Genomic DNA, 23,369 nt, shown 5'->3' on the forward strand with positions numbered 1-23,369 from the left:
CTTCTAAGATTTTTTTATCACTGGGTTTGAGCAATTTTATTACATGTGTCTTGGTGTATTTTTCTTTGTGTTTTTGTGCTTGGGATTGATTAGTTGAGCTCCTTATTTCTTTGGATTTATATTTTTATTATGTTTGGAAATTTTTCAGTAATTATTTCTTCAAATATTATTTCCTGCCCCTCTCTGCCAGGATTTTAATACCTGTACAATATATTAAGCTTGAGCTGACTCCACAGCTCAAACATGCTTTGCTCATTTAAAAAAAAATTTTTAATTTGCTTTTTTATTTTTGATATTTCTATTGCTATATCTTCAAGTTCTCTAATTTTCTCTTCTGTAATGTCTGTTCTGTCATTTATCCTATCCAGTGTATTTCTCATTTCACACATTATAGGTTTCATCTCTAAAATTTTAATTTGTGTTTTTATATATTCACATCACTACTTAAAATTTTGAATGGCCATCCTTGTCTACTGATTCTAACATTTGTTTTAATTCTGGGTCAGTTGTAGTTGACATTTCTCTTCACTATAAGTTGTACTTTTCTACTACTTTGGATATGTAGTAATTTTTGATTGGATGCCAAACATTGTGTATTATTTTCTTGGGTTCTGGATGCTTTTGTATTACTGTAAATATTCTTGAGCTTTGTTTGAGACATAGCTTTATTAGTTGGAGACAGTTGGTTCTTTTGTACCTTGCTTTTAAGGTTTGTTATGTGGGACTGGGACAATGCTGTCTTGGGCTAATTATTCTCCACTATAGAGGCAAGATCTTTCTGAGTACCTGATGCCCCTGAATTATGAAGTTTTCCAGTCTATCTGGTGTTTGGTGGAAACAGTACTATTATTAGTCCTGAGAATCAATCAGTGTTACCTCTAATTCTTTCTATTATTTTCTTTCCCCAGCCACAGGTAATTTGCTCACACACATGTGCTGACCAAGGAACTCAGCTAAAATACTCAAGGGTGACTCTCTGTAGCTATCTAGAGATCCTCTCTGTGCAAGTCTCTCCTCTGTTCTCCAAACACTAGCTGCCAGTTTTTCCCCTGACTTTCAATTCTATATCATCAACTAGGGACTCTGCTGGAATCTTTCAGGGTTCTCCCTCCCCTTGTCTTTGCCAGTAAATCATTAAGGCAATAAGCTGGGACAATCATAGGCTCACTTCGTTTGCTTCCTGATATCCTGTCTCCTGAAAAGCATTGTTTCAAATATTTTGTCTGGTTGCTTTTTATTTTTTCTTTATTTTTTAAATGTCTCAGACAAATGGATAAATCTGTTTTTTATTACTTCATCTTGGCCAAATGTGGGGTTTCTAATATAATTCAGATTCTATTCAGTAGATTTCAGCTGGAGCCTAAGATTATGCATTTCTAAGAAACTTTGAGGTGATACTGATGCTTGTGGGAAAAAATTGCTTTGAGTAGCTAGGGTCTCTAACTCGAATGGAAATATAATGTGAGCCACATATGTTATTTAAATTTTCTAGTAGTCAAATTGCAAAAGTTAAAGAGATAGGTAAAATTAATTTTAAAGTGTATTTTCTTTAACCCAGCATACCCAAATTGTTATCATTTCAACATGTAATCAATATAAAATATTAAAGGGACATTTTATTTTCTTTCTATTGTACTGTCTTGAAATTTGGTGAGTATGATAGAGTTTTAGCAGTTCTAAATTCAGACACTACATTTTCATCTGAAATACTTGGTCTATATTTAGATTTCATAAAATTTATACAAGCATACCTTGTTTTACTGGACTTCACTTTATTGCACTTAACAGATGTTATGTTTTTTTATAAATCAAAGGCAAGACCCTCTACCAGCAAAAAGATTGTTTTTCCCTTATATTATGATATTCGCTTTACGTAGTGGTCTGAAGCAAAACCCACAGTATCTCTGAAGTATGCCTGTAGTTGACAAAGCAGATTTGTGTAAACAAGTTCAAAACATGCTTACATTTTCAAATAACTGAATCAAGTGTCAACAATAATTTTTCTTAATATTTGCATCCAAATTGACATTAATTCATCTTTTTTAGAAGAATCAATTTTACTATTTAAAACAAAAGTGTATCATTTTCAAAGCTGTGTCTGCTCAAGTTATATAAATTCACTAACTTACGGCAATTCATAATTACTAACATCAAATTCAGAAGAGTATTATAAAAATTGAAAATTAACTAAATTTATCAGTCTCAAAGTGTTCTTCAAATTTTTCTTGTAGATTTTAAGGGCAATTTATATAATGCTTTTGATTCCAATTAAATCTTCTGCATATTGATTTACGTTGGAAAAATATATGAAGCCATTGTTTTACTTGTCATATGAGAAGTATAAATTTTGATAAAAATTCTCATATTTGTCTAGCTAGTTAATAAATAAGCATTTCCTTTTTTAGAGCTTCAAATTTAGCTTGTTTATATACAGTGTGATATCTGCAAAAATCATAAATCACACTGGTATTTTTTTGTCTTTATTATTTGGTAAGCATTCTTTTTGTTAAAAGAAAATTGTGAATTGGAGTTAACTCTATATTGAATCTTTGTAAAATTCTTTCCGTACTCAACCAAAGATCATTGGCAAAAATGATGTGATCATTGAATTCATTTTTTTTCATCAATTTCTATACACTGGTGGTGATTCATAGTATTTGTATGTGTGTATAGAACAAATCTAACAATAATGATGACAGTTTATATAGACTGTACTGCAGGAAGCTGACTACAAATTAATATCATATAATAGAATAAAGCACTAACAGATATAGTAGTTTTTTATTTTAGAAGTCTAGATTTTAAACCCAACATAGAACACAATCTGTCATGATGAAACATTTTGTTTTCACATCTAGCTGAAATACTTCTTTGAAAGATGTAACAGATTTGAAAATACCTATGCCCTGAGTTGTTTTAGACTGTGAATTGACAGTATCTCTTCATAAATTTGGAAGCCTTTTGAGAAAAGTGCCCAAAGATAATAATTGGGCAATACGTCTTATTTTTATATGACTCATTAAAGCTAAAGAAAACTGCTTGTGGTTATTAAAATTTAGAATTTATTTACCTTCATATTATTAGAAAGGTCTTATATTCTATGGGCAATTGTTTGGTTGCTTAATTAAAAATTGTTCAGTTTTTGTACATCTTTTAAATCTTTTCATAATTTTCTAACCAAATTTCTATAACTAAATAAAAATTTCTTTTACAGTCTCCTTTTCTAAAAATGGTGGGTGTTGTTGTTGTTGTTGTTTCTGTTGTTGTTGTTGTTGTTGAAGAATCCAAGATGCTTTATAGCTGGCCAAAGTTACAAGCTCAGATTTTTTTCAAAATCATTAAAACATTTTTTGTTGGCCATTTAATTCTGATTTCAGGAGACTAATTTCATCGACCCCTTTTTGACTATTGAAAGGAAATTAAGCATCAAATTCACTATTCTTTGCTGAAGTTGTCTGCTTTATCTTTGATTTTTTGATCTCATAAACAGCGTTTTCATTTTGCTCTGCCACAGTAAATTACTGTTGCCATTGACTATGACATTTTTTCCTTCCAGCCCCTTTTTCTTTTACTGTTCTGATCATAGAACTAGCTTTTGTATTTTCACTTTATTTTATGTCAGTAGTAAGACTAGTTTTACATTTTAATCAAATATTTTATTAAAATAAGTATTTCGATTTAACTACCAATTATGATTTATGTAATTATCACTGTAGTTTACACTGTCTTCATAAAATATTGAAATGAACATGTGACAGTGTTACATCAGTGTGTAGAAAAAAATCATTTAAACTAAATAAACTCGTTAACACCAAGTAGGTCAGTGATGTGTTTGTGTGCAGTCATGCACTGCGATATACCAATACCATCTTAAGCAATATGATATTTAAAGTCAAATGTAGTCCTCTTAATGCAATACATTTGCGTTTAATAGAAAAACATTTTACATACTTCAGTTTTTAAAAACAAGTAAAATCAATTAAAATTTCACATTCAGTTCCTCAGCTGCACATACCACATTTTAAGTAGCTGTGTGTGGCCAGCGGTCCTTGTATTGGTCAGGGCAGGTTAGGAGCTGATTGCATTTAAATCTAGTGACCTCATGTCAACACCTGGATGGGTTCCCACTGTTCTTACTCTGCAGCTGCTTCCTCCTTGTCCAGTTTGATAGCACCTAGGAATTCTAGGAGTATAGCCCAGCAAGTCTTGTATAATTAGTGGTCTCTGAAGGATCTGATGAGCGTGCCTCGAGGGCCGGGCAGCTTCTTACTGTGCTAGGCCCTGAGCACAAGCCTTAGGGCAGGAGTTCGGACCCCAGAGACAGTTGATGGGTTGCGAGATGGGGACAGGGCCAAGGCAAGGTCTGTAAGTCAACTGCAGCTCACCTTGCTCCTCCCGTGGGCCACTGCCCACCAATGACCTCTGGAGCAATCTGACCCAGACTTAGTTGGATGGGCATTCTGTCAGCAGAGGTGGTCTTCCCATGCCTCTGGAAGAAAGTGGTTTCATTTTTACACCATTAATGAGGGTGTTAGGGAAAGCTGCCCCTTAGTTAAATTGACTATGAATGTTTTCAGAACTCCACCTCTGTGAATAATCACGGGATGAAATTACTTTATGCAATTTGTGTCTGGGTGTGAGTCTTATTTACTCTTTGGTAGTCCGCAGATGTCTTAGGGTCTATTCAGGAGACAAAAATCACACAGAAATTTGAAGAGGGAGAGTTTAAAGAATTATTAATTAACAGCAGGGGATTAACTACTATGGGTTAATAATGGGATTAGCTACTAAACTGGAAAAGAGAATGGTAAAGAATACAGGTATGGTGGCTACAGGGAGCAGCTACTACCTCTAAGCTAAGAGCAGGGTCACATTTGTAGGTGCTGCCCCTCACCCACCCCCAGGCACAGGCTCAGCCCCCTTAGACAGGGCATGGCTCTGTTGTCACTGTGCCAGTGCAGTTGGACAGGTGCTGCGCACAGGCCAGTCGCATACTGCCTGCAAAGAACTTGGGAATCTCCCCACTGCCTGCCTGTAAGACTGGTCGGTGCCTCCAGGTTCTGACTGGGGAAGAGCTCCCAGGCTTGCTGCTGCTGCACCTCACTGGCAGCAGCCCTCCGAGTGCCTGCCAGACTCGCTGGAAACCGCATGCAGGGGTGCTGCGTTCTGCATTCCACGTGCTGCTGGCCACTGGGCACCACAGGAACAAGCTAACAAGCACATACGCGACAGAGAAGCTCCTTCCTCTTGCACTCCCTCCTCATCCCTCCCCATCCCCAGTACCTAACAAAGCTCAGCCCTGTGTGGGATGGCAAAGCAGAGGTAGTCCCAGGTCCAGTTCCAGGGTGGTGAAGGAAGGCAGAAAGGGCTGCTTTGGCACCAGAGGCAAAACTGCCATGACCACAGCTGGTAAAGCCTTAAAGTTAAAAGCTCACCCTTCTTTTTAGCTCTGGGATGTTTTCTTATACTATTTATTTGGTGAGTTCTTTTCTTCTTTTCCACGTTTTTATGGTTTTTAGAAATTTTATTAGTCATGTGTTAGGCTTCCTGGATTAGTCCTCTGTCTTTTATCTTTTCCTTAATTTCTCATCTCCTTGTCCTTTTGCTTTGGGTTCTGCGAAATTTCCATAACTTTATCTTCTCACCCTTCTATTGAAGGTTTTCTTTGATAATCCTATTTTTAGATTCTATTAGCTCTTTTTCTTTTGTTTCCAGATTAGATGTTTTTCTAAATATTCTGCATCCTGTTCTTTTCTAGTTGCATGTTCTTAGTTACATTCATCTTCTCAAAATGGGTCAAAATCTTTTCTTTTCTGATGACTGATTCCTCTTTCTACTAATGTAAGTTTATACATTTTGAAAAGTTGTTTTTCCTCTCATTTTAAAGGATCAGACTGATTGAGTTTAAATAATACCCCGATATACACTAGCTATGTGTACTGTACCTGTGCGTATGTGTGTGTGTGCGCGCGTGCCTGGGTATATATATCCTTTTAACATCTTAATTTCTTCATCTATAAAGTGGGGATGATACCAGTACCTATTTCAGAAGTGTATGAGAGTAAATGAGATAATACATAAAAAGCACTTAACACAGTGGCTTTCACTATTATTAGTTGTAAATATACTGCATTATTTTTGACTGGTTATAATCCATTTAATTACTATCTTAAAAGCATGTTTAATCTGTAAAATACTACTTTTTTGTTCCTTTACTACAACTGTGGTTGCTGTTGCTGTTGTTCCCACACAAATGTCTTCAAACACGCAGACCATGGTTAGCAGAAACTAATTTAAGACAGAAGTAATTGAGATGTGAAGACATTTAAAGTTTCCTTTCTTTGAAATTTTTCTTTCAACTTTTTAATTTTGAAAACATATAAGCCTATACAAAAAGGAGAAGAACAATTAAATGAATCTCCCATGCTTTTCACCCAGATTTATCAACTATTATTCACATACATTTTCCCCTGGCTGAACCATTCAAACGTAAGTTGCAAATGCTATGAAATTTGTTCCTAACTAAATACTTCAGGCATTTCTTAAGAATAAGGACAGTTTCCTCGTAACCACAATATTGTACCATCGTCACACTGAAGCAAATCAACATTGATTCAATTATATTATCTATCACACAGTGTTCCTTTTAAAATTTTCCAATTTTCTAAAATGTCTTCTATGTCCCTCAACCCGAGATCCAATTACTGTTCATGTATTTATTTTGGTTTTGCTTCTTTAGTTTGTTCTAATCTAGAATAGATTTCTTGCCATTATTTGTTTTTTATGAAACTGTCCTTTCTTCAAACTCTCAACTAGTGGTCATGACAGATGTCCCATATTTGAGTTTGCCTCCCTGGTTCCTAATGACTTGATTCACGTTGAACACTTTGCCCAGAAGGGCTTTTGTGCACCTCTTGTTTGATCACATGAGCAGGCAGGTATAAGGAGGTTATCCTACTCTGGGTAAACTCCAAGATGATCACTTACGTGCAAATCACAAGATCTCTTCATTTTTAAAGGGACAGTGTAAGTTTTACACTCATTCTTTCATTACCGCAGATTCGGAAACAGTCATTCCCCATTGGAGCCTGCTTTCTTTTGGCGGGGAGTACTTAGATATCAGGTTTTGGATGCCATGTGTGTGCTCTGTGTTGATGGATACCCTTGTTTCTGGGCCTTTTCTGTGGACAGAGCTAGGAAGTAAATTTAAGAGAAAAAGGTTGCCAGTTTCATACTGATATTCTCACATCCAAATCCGCTGTCACAGGGTCCTTTTGCACTTTTCTCTATTCCATTATTTGTATCTCCCTTTCCCACATTGAACACTTGGATTGTCAAAAGGAGGTGTTGATTTATTCATCTGCTTTATGCTGCCTACAGTACACATGAGAATACCCAAGTCCAAGACCAGTTTTACTACCAGCAGCAGACTGCCCAGTGAGGGTTACAATTTCGTACAGTTCTTTTCAGTTACTACAAGGTATGCTACTCAGCGTACACAATCAAAGTACTCTGGTCCAAAGTTACTTGAACATATTTTCTCTGTTTATTCTTAGTATGTTAAACTCTTACATATTATTCTTAGTAAGCAGCAAATATGGGGCTAGCCTCTTTTGTTTCTTTATTATTTTGCTTATAACGCTTCATAGGTCTCCAGGATAAATAGTAGTCTACTAAGGTTCTAGGAAGCTTTATTAGCTGATAGTTTTATCCATTTTCTCAAGTGAGGCAGACTGTATGGATCAAACATTGGTTAGTTGCTACTGCAACCATTTCTAGAAGCAGAGAGAAAGTAATGGGTGTAACACTAATAAAATATTAAATTCTGATTTCTCATTCAAACTTCTCTGCGTATTATTTAGCCAACAAATACAGCCTGAGTCACATCAAAGCTGAGGAAAGATATGTTCTCTAAAGTTTGGTGTGGTGAATTTCTGTGTCTCTTTTATTTCTATTTTAAAATTAGAGTTGAAATAAGTCCAAAAGATATTTCTAATCCTAATATATAATAATATCTAAGAACTAAATTAACACTATAAGATTTTTAAAAATACGTTTATAATAGAACAGAAATAAAATACAGATTTCCAATTACATGCTGAATAGGATAATAGTGGGAGGGTCTTGATCTGAAATGGAACTGGAACTCTAGCTTTTGCAAGAAGAAAAGTCGCACAGAACTTTGTGGGTTAAACTTAGAAGTTTACATATTTGGGTATGAAAATTTATAATTATTCTTTTTAAAATTAGCTTTCGATCAAGTAATATGGAATAAAACAATCATACCTTACTAGTTTCCTGTTGGCACTGTAACGAATTGCCACAGACTTAATGGCTGAACACAAATTATTATCTTACAGTTCTGGAGGTCAGAAGTCCAAAAGGAGTCTTATGGGGCTTAAATCAAGATGCCGGCGGGACTGGTTCCTCCTGGTGGCTCCAAGGAAGAATGTGTCCTTGTCTTTTTCAGCTTCAATTGTCATTGGCTTGTGGCTCTTTCCTCTATTTTCAAAGGACATCACTCCAGTCCCTGTTCCTAGCCTCAGTGCAGCTTCCTCTGTAGTTAATCTTCCTTCTGGGAATTATGTTGGGCCCATTCAGAAACTGCAGGATAATATTACCATCCCAAGATCCTTAGGTTTATTACCTCTGCAAAATCTTTGCCGTTTTAGATAACATCCACTGGTTCCAGAGGTTCAAACGTGCGTATTGAGGGGGCATTACTCTGCCTACCGCACATACCTTTTTCCTTTTGACCGTGATTATTTGTGCAGCTGACCTTATCTTTGGCTGTACTGCACATCTCTGGGAAAGTTGAAAACTGAAGGAGAAAATGCCCCCTCCCCCCAGATTTTCTAGGGATAAAAAACTTTGAACACTTAATGGTTTATATGATATGTATTTTAAAAAATTGTGAAGCTGTCATTCCTGGCCTCCTTACATTCCAAAGACTAAGAATCTCTGAAACATTGGCACCACATTTAAACAGTTTAAACAGATCCACTGCAAGCATATCAATTTAAATGTTAAACTAGCACATGAGGGGTAATTTTCATAGAAATTGCCTCTTTAAATATATTAAAAGTTAAAGTAGTGCTCCCCAGCCTCTACCCCCTGCCGCCATCTCCTGAGAATTATCTTTGCTTTTCTTTTGTTTTTGGAGGTTAGGTCTTGAGTTCCTCTGGGTTATTCTCACTGCTGGAGGAAACGAGGGAGGGAGCAGTGAAATTGAATGGTTGGTTACCTGAGCGGCCAGAGCGGGGTTCAGTCCCCAGGCAGTGTAAGATCGAGCTCACATTCTGTTCGTGTAAACCACCTTGCTCCTTTCCCCCCTGCCCTTCCCCCACCCTGTGCCCACCCTTCTGATGATGTGGTTCAATTCGAATGTGCTGAGGAGGATTCTATGCTTTGTATGTGTGTGTTCTCCATATCAACGGCTTCAGGAAAAGAGAGGAAGTGGCATAATTGCTCAAGCACTGTGTAGTGTACCAGGTATTGCATTAGGGGCATTGACAGTGACCCCATTAGGTGGCTGCAATGCCCCTTTTATGTAAATAAAAGGAAGGAGAAGGATGAACCCGTCAGGGCTGCTTGGCTCTTCTGTTCCTGCAGGTGATTACTCCCTCCCATGGATTGCTCTGATTTAGGACGGCTTCTCTGGCTCCTCTGCCTTGATCATGGCGATGGGATTGGCCATCCTCACATCTGTATCCTCCTGACGTTCATTTGTTCACACACCCGTTCTCTGTGCAAGGAACTGCGCTAGGTGTAACGGGGTGCCGAGAACAGGCCTGGCCCTGTCCTTACGGAGCTTTCCCTCTAGAAAGAGAGACAGACCTGAGCAGTGAACCCGGAGATCCAGGATTACAAGTGTGTTGTGTGCTGCGAAGTGTGCTCTGAGGAAAATGGGGCAGGGGGGCTACTTTAAACTAAGGGGTCAGGGAGGGCTTCTCAGGGGTGGTGCCACGCCAGCTGCAACCGGAAGTTTGAGTAGCTGGGCCCCGAAGGGTACTGACGGCAGCACCAGTGTGTGCAGAAGCCCGTGGGTGTTGACACTCCCAGCGTGTGGAACTTCAGTGCGCCTTTTGTTCAGACATCCTCTTTCCTCTGTTTGCTGCAAATTTTTCAAGACAGAGGTGATGCATCCGTCACTGTCCCTCTGAAGCTGAGCATGTTTTGTGAATAAATGATTAAACCCCCAGAGGAATATTCACAAGCGTTGACTCTTTTATCCTGCCTTTCTTTATGAGAGTTTGTTCTCTAGGATCCCCTTTCCCATATTCCCTCAAATAAAAGTGAATAATAGTTGGTTTTTCAGTTTCACTAGTAAACAGTTTTCTTAGTTGGGGATGAAGAGTGAGGGAAATGATCGATAACCTGAGGAATTAAATTATAGATGGAATTTGGTGAATAATTGGAAAACTACTCTATATGGCTTTAGAGACTAAAAAAAGAATATGAAAAAATATCGTGAAACAATGTTTTATGTTACACTTTAGTGCATGCTCAGTCACTAAGTGAGCACACGCATGAAACATTGTGGGTTGAGGGAGCAGCGCGAGTTCTGTGGACTTGGAAAACTCACTGGGAAATCACAGGCTTGGCCCAGGAAGCAGTGGTCGCACTTTGCGGGGTGGCAGGCTGGGAGCCCAGCCCGCAGAAGCAGGAAACACCAGTGACCGTCAACATTAATAAATGTCTTAGTCAGCGCAGGCTGCTGTATCAGAATAGCGTCCACTGGGTGGCTTAGATAACACACACTGATTTCTCACACTTGTAGAGGCTGGAAGTCCAAGATCAGGGTGCTGGCACATTTGGTATTTGCTGAGGACCCACTTCCTGGTTCACTGATGGCTGTTTCCTCATCATGTCCTCACGTGGTGGAAGGCGTCCGGAGCTTGTTGGGGTCTCTTTTATAGAGCCACTAATCCCATTCATGAGGGCTCCAATCTCATGACCTAATCACCTCCCAAAGGCCCCACCTCCAAATACCATCACCTTGGGGGTTAGGTTTCAACATAGGAATTTAGGGAGCACGAACGCCCCTGACAGTTACCTCACAAGGGGCTTTGCCTCTGCCCCTGAGCAGATCATTTCTCAGGGCCCCTCAGGAAATTCCATGTGGGCTGGGAGACACCCCATTTTCAGGGCATTCTTACCTGTAGGCAGGTTCAGGGCTGCCCCACCGGCACCTGTCCTCCCTTCGAGGCCACTGATGTCTGGACCCTTCACTTAGCAGAGGCCTCCTGCAGAGGCTTCTTGCCTTGGGTCCCCATATCCACCCTGCAGGCCCCATGCAGAAGTCTTTGTTCAGAGCCTAGGGCCCCCGCGGGCTACCTGAGCCCGATGTGGAGAGCTGGCTGGCAGAGGGCCTGTGTCCTTCCGCCTGCCCTGTTCCTGCTCCACTTGTGTGAGTGAGCAGCACATGAGTGAGCAGCACAGGAGTGGAGAAGATGTATGCATTTGGGGTAGAAAAGGTGATTTTCAGGAGAGGGCTTTCTGACAAAGGTGGCAGAGATGGCTGCACAGCTGACAGTTCTTTGTAAGCACAACCAGTCTGTGTAGGGAAGTGCAGACGTGCTCAGTGTCTGGTATTTGACCCCGAATTGACCCAAGTTGCCTTCAAAGGCAGGAGGGAACCTTCAATGACTGACCCCAGAGAAATTTTAAAATACTGATGAAATACCATGAAAATGGTGGAAGACTCATGGATCTGTTTTAAAGTTACATTCTTTTACTTTTTATAAAAACTTTTTCTTTTCACTTACTAAGAATTAATGTCTAGGTTATTACCCCTAAGCCTACATTGATTGGACCCCCTCACATTTCTGGAGTATCTTTTTGAGATCCTATTATCCAAGGTTTTTGTCTGTTTGCTTTTACAGCAAAACAAAAGGACATACAATTTATCCATTTAATGACTATTTATTTGTTAGGCAGCCTGTCCGTTTCCTTTAGAACCCAGGCCTGTACTAGAGAACAGTAAGACTCCATCCCTGCTCTGCTGGAGTCCGAGGCCTGCCCAAGAAGCAGGTGGCCAAAAACAAGGTGTCAGCCCTGAGTCCTATGCTGGAGGTTTGTGCCAGGGACAGGAGCAGCCCCCAGTAGCTCCATGAGGAGGTGACATGTCAGGCGAGCAAAATGTCCATAGATGGCTCTTCTGAAAATCATGGAAGGTCAACGGTCTGTGAGTTGTGTCAGTTTAGGGGTTTATTTTTATTGTCACCACAATAAATTTTGAGCTGATGCCTGTTAGGATTCCCTTATTTATGAAATCAAGGTACTTTCTTGATTGGTTCTGCCGCATATGATAAATGTTGGTCTTCAGTAGATGGTTTTGGTTCAGGTTCCCTGGGACTTGTATATGGGACTTGAAGATGTCTAGTTATGCTGCTGGCTGTGAGGTCTTTTCTTTCAGTAGCCTTTCTTATTTTGATGGAACATTTAGTCAAAAAAGTAGCACCAATTTCAATTCCTTCTAGAAATCTTTATGAGGCTTTAGCCTGGGACAGTTCATTGTGAAACACCTTTGCTTCTTATTTTTCTAAGATGCCACCATGTCCTGTCTGACATAACTCTTTATGTCCTGCCTGATATAATTCTTTAAAATGTCTTTTGTGTGATCTTTCAAATTTATTAGAATGCCACAATATATCAAAAGATAACTTGGAAATTTGCAATTAAACCATTTAGGTACAAGATTTCAAGTACCAAGTTAGAATACCTTCCTGCAAAACATACATGACTGTTTTATGAATGTATTTGTGACTATATCCTAGCTAAATGAGAAAGCTTTTTATAGGAGATGGTAAGTGGGTATATTATTAGATATAAAATTTTTCTTTTTCTTTTTTTAAAAAAAGCAACATTTTCAGTTTCTTGAGGAAAGCTGTCCCCCTCCCCAAGTAACTTAAGCATTTGTTGATTTACGTACTAGGAAAATCCAAGGGTGAAGCCCGCTTCAGTGGGGACTTGGGAGTCCTGTGTACATTGGCCTCATGTTCTCTTGTAATGAGTGGATCTGAAAGATGGCTGCTGGCAGTTCTTACAGCTTCAACCCAAAAAGAAAATCAAGTCTGAAGAAAGGAATCTCTCTGGCAGAGGACTGGGTGGGGTATGATACTGGGGAGAAAGGAAAAATTCCTACATGAAGAAAGGGCACAGGGCAGAAAAAATCCACCTCAGATGTGCCAACAGGGCTGCTCTCATAGGGTGGCCTGTGTTTGGGCGGAGGCAGGACTGGAAGAGGAGAAGGGCAACAAGGCAACACCAGTGGTATCTCCCACTTTCCTCCTTCTTCCTCCTGATAATGGTCAGGTAAGCCTTAAGGTTATGGGCTCAAGTACAGTGCTTCTCACACTTGATTTTCTTTAAGCACCCAAACAGCTGGGGAGATGAACTCATGGTTTGGTGGTGAGTAGGGCAGAGGGAAGCAGTCAAACCTAAATAATGGAAATAGTATGATTTCTTCACTTCTTTAGAAATTATGGCAGGTGGATTCAGTTGGGGGTAGGTGCCTAGAATTATTCTTGTGACATTTTCAGGTTCCTGTTAGGAGATTTTGCAAGTATGTCATCTTAGTGAAAGGGTGTCCTGGGATCCTGTGGTGGGTTAGAGTTTTTCTGGGGAAATACTCATCAGTGTGCTTTCTCAGTGAATACCGTGACTAATAATCTTTTTTTCTACCACGAATTTCCATCACATGTAAATAAAGTTAGAGTCTCAGTGGTCCCTGGAACACCGGCCTCATTCAGCTCTCAGGCTACCTTTTTATTTCAGAGGTTTTGGCAAAATATCTGCTAAAGAAGTTTGCATGTTTAATCCCTTTTTTTTGTAGGTAAATTAGTTTACTCTGTCTATGTTTTTACTCTTTATTGTGTCATTTTCCCTCTTTTCTGAGGAAAAGATAGCAATTCCACCTGAGTTTGGAAACCTACCTTCCTTCACGTCTAGTTGGTAAGCCAGAGGCCACTAGTGTAGAGTAAGCCTTTAAAATCATTTTCCAGTTCCTTACCCAGTTGTCTAAAGGAAGGGTTGGGAACCCAAACCACTGCGCAGTTTGTTGCGTTTGTTTTCCTCAGAGCTTACCGTTCCAGCAAGGGTTCCAGAGGGAATTGTGCGGTTCGTGCTCTCCGGGGCGATGTGGGCCTGCAGGTGCCCACAGGTGGGCGGACGCCTGGGCCTGAGCTGCCTTTCGCTCTTGCCTGCGTATTTGGCCCCATCTGGTTTCACATCTAATGCCCTTCTCCCCCAATTCCTCCCGCTGAAAAATTGACCAATCTTGCCGGAAAAAAATATCTCTTTGCCAGTTCGGCTTCAACATGTTCTGACCTATCATTAAAAATATGGTGACTGAACTGCAGTTGTTCAATTATTAAAATCCATTCTTTTATTCAGCTGTCAGACAAAGGAAAGGCTTGAGTTAAATCCGGCCTGTCGACCAGTTGTTCAGATCTGTCTTTTGAGCACATTAAAACCTACAGTTTTCCAGTGTCATTTGATGAGGGGGCTTTTTCAGCCGGGCTGTCTCCGGTTTGCTGAAACAGGTGCCGCCACGTTGGGTACAGCACCTCACCACCTTGTCGCCTGTTCGGGCAGCTTTTCTGTCCATCTTGATTCTGCCATGGAGCTTGAAGAAAAAAACTTCAAGCCATTTGTTTGTGTGACTATGCTTCTCATTGTCTACACCTAGCCGTCTACTTTTAAATATAAAATACAGGAGTTATTTCCTTTCAAAATTTTCCCTCTGTTTTGCAGTGAGGTATTTCATGCAGGAGGCTTTTCTCATGGGAGACATCAAGGTTGTTCGCCCTCTGAAATTACAGATGAGTCTTTTAAAGAGGCAGCAGCCTGTTCTGTACAAGTTGGGTTGGCAGCTGCTAATGGCTGCTGCAGACCTGGGTGCTACAGGGGCGCCCCTTCGTTCCAGGCTGTCTTTATGTTTGTGGGGCCTTCCTTTGGCCTCTAGTGTAACTTATTCCCTAAGCCCCTGGAGCCCTTCCTCACTGGTGTCCTCATTTCGGCCCCGGAAACACCCAGAGTTGTGTGGACTGCGCAGAAGACCCCACTCTGTAGGTTCCTCAGTCCTGTCTCTCCCTTTAGCCGTCTTTCTTTCTGAATCACAGTTACTCCAGGATACCCAGTTTTCTTGTCACGTTGTCCCTAAGCTTTAGTTCACACTGGTGAGTGTGTCAATCTGTCACCTTGAGGTTTCCCACAACTTCCAGATTCTTCTTTAGTTTTTCTTTTCCCCTTGGATTATATTAAGAGAGCATTAAATTGTATTTGGGGAAACATGATGCAGCCATAACTATATTAACCGTAACTGCAATGGTAACTACATATATTAATTTTTGTTATGCCCATTCTTATCTACCACGTATGTATTTCTTACTGGGGTGCACTGCTCACCCATCATGGTTCTCAGAGGTTTCTCTGGTTCAAGGGGATATGGTTGTCTCTCAGGAACCTCCCTGGACTCCGGCCCATCATAGCCTCTAGAAGTTGGAATGGCAGTTGTATGATACATGTCTCTCTCAATCAGTCTGTGGCTTCAGGCAAAACACTCCCCCTCTTAAGCGTGGCTCTAAAATGGGGATAGTAGTTCATAATGAATGAAGATTTGATTAATGTTGGTAATGGACTTACACAGGCTAAGCACATGACACAGGCTAAGCACAAATATTACCATACCTGTTTTAGTAGCAGCGACTGCTATTCTGGCTTTTCCCACTTTTGAAGGCATCATATCTAAGAGGAATGGGATTGTTTCTACAGAGGGAGAATGGTCTGGAATTCACAGGTGTGCTGTGTTTGTGCAGTTGTGATAAACAAAGCAGTTTGGTTCTAGGTTGTAGTAAGACCTAGAATAGACACCTTCCTCTCAGCTTCTGTGCTGCTGCCCGACACCATCTCCGCCTCATCCCAGACCTCTTTTCTTCGGCTTCTCCGTACAGATGGAAGAAAAGACTGTCCTTTTAATAAGAAATAAAACATTTTGATTTGAAGAACTGGCCAGTGAGAATGAATGTATTTGGTGACGACTTCACAATTGAAACCTTAGTTGCTAGGAATGTGTGTGTCCAAAGGGAGGAGACTCTGCTACACTGTTTCATTTTGTTTCCTTCTTCTTCCTGTTGCTTTTTCTCCCCCTCCCCCACCCCCACATAAATACACAAAACAGAGGTCCTGTGTGGACTCTGGTACTGACCCGCCTGGTTGGAGTCCTGGCTTGGCTCTTACTCCTGGGCATGTTGCTTCCCAGTTCTGTCTCTCAGTCTCCTGATGTGTAAAATGAGGATGAGCACAATCCCTACCCCAGAGGATTATTAGGAATTTTAAATGAGTTCAACATGGATAACCCCTGGAGTGCCCAGCACCAGGTCAGGGTTAATGACCATCAAACCAAAATCACATGAATCATACCTATTCCGGAGTAACGGTTAAGAAAAAGGATTTTAGGAGGCTGCATTCTGAAGTATTACTTTTTCTGTATTTTTACAGAAAAAAATTCCTAGTCACAATTTTGGGTGGAAAAGAACAGCTTTACTTAGAAAACAGATCTAATGCAGCTTCCCCTAAGTTTCAGAGAAGGTAGAGTGTTATTCTATTCTGTATATAGCAGGATAAAGAATAACGACCTGAACATTGTGTATGCCAAGCACTGTAATGCATACTCAACACTTAAAGCTGAAAGAATATTATGGGAGTGTTCTTATACCCATTTTACAGAAGAGCAAAGAGGTTTGGGCAGTAAGGAAAATTTCCCGCATTAGGAGGTGGCTGAACTCTACTCGATTCCTAAGCCTACTGGACCCCCTGCTTATATGGCAGGAATACTCTGCCTCCCTCATGGCTAGAGGATTGCTGAGCAGACTAGGGAGAGTTAATCTCGTTTATTATCATCTTAATCACAGTATCTCTTATTGGCAGCCCTAGTAAATGCATTTCTTTTCAAAAGCAGTTTTAGTGTTGACAGACATCTGTGTCTAAGTCTTTTGGTCACAGATAAGGAGCCAAATTCATCTCTTCTTGATTTGTATGGTTTGCAAAGCTTCCCTGCACAAAAACCTCCTTTTATAGCTGTGGACAACTGAAGTTCTTCACTGGGGTTGACAGTAACTTAACCTGTGTGAGCTAGAGCAGGGAGTCGCCTGGACCTAGAATTTCTAGTTGCTCCCTAATTCCATTCAGGAGGGAATGCTAGAGGTCTCATCTGACTTCCTTGGCAGAAGTCTCAAGTATTTGACAGGGTGATTTTGAGCAGCTTCTTTTTCTTGTTCTTAGACCACAGTGGGGACATAATTTAGTGTCTATGATAGAGCGTGGCCGACATTCCACGTTTTTGTTCTTTGGCCTCTTGTGGTAGGAGCTGGAGCTTTGTTGTCCTTCCTGTAAGGAGCTATTAGTCACATCTTAATCCTGAGCCACACATTACACTCATCTGAGTGATAAGCAAACTTAATGAGCAAGACTGAGGCAATATTCTTGGTCCTGACTTTTGAGACAAGATTAGTAAAGGAGCTGGATCATATATTATTATTTAGGTCACAGAAGCTGGAAAGTCCCCAATAAGTAAACCTTTAAAAATTATATATTATCCTACATACTTCAAATTGTTCATTATTGATTATTTAGATTCCTAATATTGTTACATATTTAGAAAGCAAAGGAAAAAATGTCTGCATAGAATGTTGCAATTTTATTTGATGGAAAAAATAATTTTTCACTGTTCTGATTCTTCTAGAAGAAAATGTTCCACTGAATAATTGATGCCTATAAAATGAAGCCTTATGTTTTTATGACATTAGAATAGCTTTTATTATCTAAGTGAATGTTAGACACTCCTGAATAGTAACTATTTTTGTGTAATAAACATTTTGAACATAAGAAAACACAGCCAACTTGATTGTTCTCAGGTGAAGTTCAGACCATGAATTATACAGAACCACAGATAATTGTGATGGTAGACTTATTCACAATAGTTTTGTGAATTTAGTTATTCACAAAAACTTTAGGAAGATTTTTCCATGGTTTTGTTAAAAAAATTAGGATGTAAAATTGGAAATTTAATTATTTAATTCAAGATAGTAAATACTTTATTATACTTTTGACACTTTTTAAAAGAATTGAAACAAATATAGTCAAGTGTGATTTTTTTAAACCTTATTTTATATAAAATAAAATATTAAGTTTATTATTTTTGATGACAGAGGAACAAAATAAAAACACAGTGTCCCCCAGTATTTCATATTCTGCATTTGAAGTTCCTGCTTCTAAAATGTGTACTTGGCCTCTAATGATATAAATATCACCCATATTACTGAATTAGACTTTCAAAAAAATTCTAGATTCTATAGCAGGTCCTTGTTATCTAAGGATAATTAGAACCAGGAAAAAAAGTCCATTTAAAGTGAACCACTTAAATTGGATCAAAATTTCCTAATATAATAATAAAAAGCTTTGGGACTTTATCTTACCAAAAAACCACAAAAATTATGAAAATATATTTATTTTAGTTTATATGTAACAAAATTTAGGTGATCGTTTTGACCATGGGTCTCTTAGAATGAGCAATGCAAAAATCAAATGCTGATTGTTTTGAGAGGAGTAAATTTTTGGACAAAAAGATTGTACATTGTGGTACTTTATCACATTTGATATTTACATCACATCTTCAAAATGGTCAGTTTTACAAAAATACTTGACATCTTATGCATTTTTCTTCGGATCTTTTAGATTCTTGAATATAAAATTCTTTCTGTATTGTAGCCCCTATTTTGCCGCCAACTTAAAATTTTTCTCTTAAGTTGTTGCTTTCTCATCAGACTGCTCACTCCCCATTTGCCATTGTTTCACCTTCTACTGGACACATTCCCTAATGTCATTTTGTTTAGCCACATAAAATTCTATATTTGGGGGAAATATTTACAACTTTACTTTGCAGTGGATGTACATGCAAGACGAATAGATCAGGTGTAGATGCTGATGGTGAACAAGGACAGAATTTTGAGTGGGGATTCAAGTCATAAAATGCTTGGTGGTTAGTGTTGGGAAACGCCCCGTCTGGTTTCAGGGACTGTAGCCCCGCTGACAAGCAAGAGGGCCCCAAGGTGGAACTAAGCAAGGAGGCCTTGGGAAAACAGGCCACTGAGGGGACGAAATCTGTCCCCCTGGCAGGAGCTCAGTCCCTGCCTCGCTCACATCAACCTGCTTGGCCCTGTGATGGTCGGTTAGTCAAAGACGGGTAAGATCTCTCACGAGGTGAGACAACCTAAGACAGACATGGCTGGTATGGGCAGCAGACAAGGACTTGGGGGACACGGAGAAAGGACAAAAAGGCCTGGACCCCTCAGCTCGGCTTGGACATGGCCAGAGTCCTCATTCTGTCTGAAAGAAGTCTCCGTATCTCTTGGCAGCTCTGTTCCACCTGCCTGGCTCAGGCTTGAAACAATACTAAGCAGGTACAGCCCTAAACTGGAACAGGGGGCAATCAGGCCTAGAATTAAGTTCCTTGAAGCACGCTTTGTTCTTCTCTCAAAAACTATGATAACCAGCTCATACTGGGAAGGAGATTTTACATTAGTCATAGACCCTAGCCTGAGGCGGCTCTCTTGTGTTCCTTCAAATGTTATCCATAATCCCTATTTGTTTTCTGTAAACATAGCCTTTTGACATTGATTGATGAGCTTTGCGTCCATTCCCAGGTGCTTATGGTTCTCAATAAAAGCCTTTGGACACGGGGGCTCAGGGCCTTCTCCACTAGAGGGCAGAGCCATGTCCCCTCTCCTGGCAAACAGAGAAGTGTTGGCGACGACTCGTGTTTATTCCCCCCATCCGTGACAATCCTGGGACGGGCTCTCTGGGATTCAGAGCCCCGTTCCCTCCTCAGCTGGCCCCCAGACAGTGACCCTCAGATCCAGGAGCGCCCCACATGGCACTCCCCAGTGACAGATAAGGGAATAGTTTAGTATTTTGAAGGCATGCTTCCCTGGAAAAGCTCCTGACTATGTAGGGATTTGGATAATGACTTCTCGGACAATGAGGACACTCTGTTTTATTTACGTGAATTCACTGCAGTGTGATCTTGCAAAAAGAGGACAGTTCATGACTGCAGAGAGCCCCATGCTTGTCTCAGTTCTGCCAGTGAGGAGCTGTGTGCTCAGACGTGTCACTTCATTTCTTCTGGTATAAATTTACCACTCTGTAAAGTGAAAGTTGAGCTAACATCCCATCCCTTCTCATCACAACATTCTGTGATTGGATATTTTAAGACTGGCAAGAGCTTTATCACTGTTTTGCTTTTTAAGATTTTATTTATTTATTTTTAGACAGCAGGGAAAGGAGGGAGGGAGAAAGGGAGGGAGAGAAACACCAAAGTGTGGTTGCTTCTTGCGCATCTCCTACTAGGGACCTGGTCCACAACCCAGGCACGTGCCCTGACTGGGTATCTAACTAGGGACCCTTTCGTTCGTAGGCTGGCACTCAGTCCACTGAGCCACACCAGCTAGGGCTTTATCACTGTTTTCATAGAATCCTAGAATTTAATAGTCATCAACCAATTTCTTTTAGTTATATATATATATAAATTTATAATTTCAATAGCTACAGCCATATGTAATTATACTTATAGTAAGGTTGTAATCAGCACTTTTAAACAATTTTAAATTCTGCTCTTTTCAATAATGTTATCTTTCATAAGTATTTTCATATTTACTGCAATATTAATAGCTTTCTCTTTTTCACATTTATGTTTTTTTCTCTTTTTTAAAAAATATGTTTATTGATTTTGGGGAGAGGAGAGAGAGAAAAAGAGAGAGATGTTAGAGAGAAACATCGATCATTTTTGCCTTCTTGTATGTGTCCCAACTGGGTATCTAACTGCAACCTGGGTATCTACCCTGACTGGGAATCAAACCGCCAACCTTTTGGTGGACAAGCCAGTGCGCCAACCAGCTGAGCCACCCAAACAGGGCCACATTGATCTGTTTTAGTAGCTGCTTGATAATCCATTGAGTATATGTGTTTTAATATACTTAAATATATGTTGACCAATGTATCGTGGCAACTGAACAATTTTGTCTAAAAAGCATCTTACACGTGGCACAGTTCTGGGTGCATTTCAGCACTTAAGAGCCTTTTGCTGCAGCTGTAAACAGGAAGAAACAAACTCAGGCAAAGCATCTGGCTAAATGAAGCAGGGGGAGGAACAAAGAAAACTGGAAGAACATTGTGTTTTGCTGCTGCCAAGCAGGGCAAATCCTGGGGAGCCTGGCGTTTATTAACAAAGGAAGCAGAGAAGCACTTAGAAAACTGGGGCTCTGTATGGCATCTCCAGGTGCCTGGCCGCCCCTGCACACCATGCCCAGGTTCGGGTCACCTGGGAAGGCTGGTGATGGTGACTCCCGAGGTTGCACTCAGTGTGATCCAGAGAACAAAGCTGGAGGGGAGGCCATCTCACGCAGCAGATGTGTGCACAGCAGCAAAGCATCCACAGACTGACTTGGCTAATCCTGCACTGTTAAAAATTACAGCCCTTTTCATTTTAACTCAAGGTCTTGGAGATTTTCAATGCATCCTTGGGGAATAATAGTTTTTTCAGTAGTTATAATTGAATCTGTTCCCTCTTATCAAGATAAAGGAAGCTTGAAACTAATACAAAATAATATTACCTGTAAACTGTAATTGAAAAAAATTTAAAAATAAAAACATGTTAAAACAAGATAAAGGAAGTATACTTGACACTGTTTCCTTCCTACTTGTAATATCTACTTTGGTCTGTGCATGTAGTCACTTCCTCTGCACACGTGGGTGAACTGTTTGCAATACTTGTTTGACATAACTTGCCACAATACTGAGATGGTTATTGGGCAAGAAAGGGAACTATGCTTTGATGAAATTGGGATAACTGGGTTGTTTATAGTAGCTAATGGCGAATATTTCAAGTTAAGTCAAGTTAAAGTAGATTCAATCAATGCAATTTTAGTTTTGATTTAAATTGCCAACTAGGAAAGAACCCTAGAGAATTAAAAAAATTACATGTCAATTTTAAATTTCTGTTTTGGGTCATATGGGAATGGGGCATACTGATACAGTAGATGAAGTTCAATATTTTCAGAGGTTAACTGAGGCACAACTAATTCATTCCATTTCATATATGTATGTTTCTCAGCTTTGGAGTTACAACCTACAATTTTTAAATCTTTTTTTTTTTTTCTAGATTCTAGCTACATTGAAGACTGGCTGTTTTCTAAAACTAGAGAAGAAGCCCATGAAGTGAATTCTTTTTGAGTTTTGAGTAATAGAATAAAAGGTAATTATCGATGATTTCCCAATGGGTTTGCAATACTGTTGTGGGGGCCAGCTGCAATAGCCAGAAAGCAAAACAAAACAAAAACAAGAGTTGGAATATTTTCCATCCAAGTACTAACCAGGCCCGACCCTGCTTAGCTTCCGAGATCAGACGAGATCGGGCGCATTCAGGGTGGTATGGCCGAAGACAAGAGTTGGAATATTTTCGCACCAAAAAAATAACTGGTACCATTCTGATTTAGTTATATGATATTTAAAAAACAAAACATAGCATGTTCTTCCGAAATAAGCTTTTCCAAGTAGGTATTCCTGAGGATTAAGGTGTGACCCGGCTAAGCAGTTTACTCCTTTCTTCAGGCCACATCCCTGAGCATGACTGCCATGCCTGTCTGCGTGACATCCCACAACGAGAGAGACTGAGAGAATCCAAGACATAAGTTATAGGAAGACAGCTCAAATGCAGGGATTCATTGTAATGACACATGCATTTGGTAAAACCTAATAAGTAGCTGCTTCCCCGCTTTCCCCAGTCCCAGCTCATTTAAGCCCTGCAACAGCTGACGGCCTTGAGGTACACCAGCTATTCCTTTGGCTGGGCTCCAGGGGCGGTCCTCTCTCCAGCCAGCTAATCTAAGCTGTTATTCTCTCCAGGTCAGAACTTGTTATCTGGGTGCCCCCAGCACCCCTGTTTTCCAGAACTCTCAACTAAGAACTCAAGTCTCAGAAACTTACTGGTTTTCAAAAGATTGTCTTTCTAAAATCTATTCACGATATTTTGTTCCGTGGGACAATCACAGTTTCTGCTCACCACTTCTCAAAGTAGCAATTTATTTCCCCCTCTTCTTCTAAGTATTTTGCTTAACAATTGGATTTAGTTTAAAAAATATTTAAAGTCATACGGATATACTTTTTAGCCATGTCAGTCCCAGGGCCAGTGGGCTAAGGATATAAACAAAACAGAAACAGAATTTTTGAAACCTCCGACCATCTAATAAACAGGTTATTTTGCCTGGAGGAAAATCTCCCTGGATTGGAGATATTTCCATAGAAACTGGACA

General features: G+C 39.9%; 1 protein-coding gene across 4 annotated transcripts in view; it reads left to right on the forward strand.

Moving 5' to 3' along the window:
- The window catches only part of SVIL (supervillin), a 215,740-nt gene that overhangs the window by 15,093 nt on the left and 177,278 nt on the right, over positions 1 to 23,369 (forward strand). For 3 of the 4 annotated variants that reach the window (XM_054592170.1, XM_054592174.1, XM_054592176.1), the window contains exon 2: positions 22,220 to 22,312. The exons of the other annotated variant lie outside the window; for it this stretch is intronic. The gene's annotated coding sequence lies outside the window, so the exon portion shown is untranslated. The remainder of the gene's footprint in view (positions 1 to 22,219; positions 22,313 to 23,369) is intronic. 4 annotated transcript variants of the gene reach the window in all.

This window comes from Pteronotus mesoamericanus, unplaced genomic scaffold, assembly GCF_021234165.1.
Source record: "Pteronotus mesoamericanus isolate MK-2021 breed Mesoamerican mustached bat unplaced genomic scaffold, CSHL_Meso_final contig_130, whole genome shotgun sequence".
In the NCBI taxonomy this organism is placed as follows: Eukaryota; Metazoa; Chordata; class Mammalia; order Chiroptera; family Mormoopidae; genus Pteronotus; species Pteronotus mesoamericanus.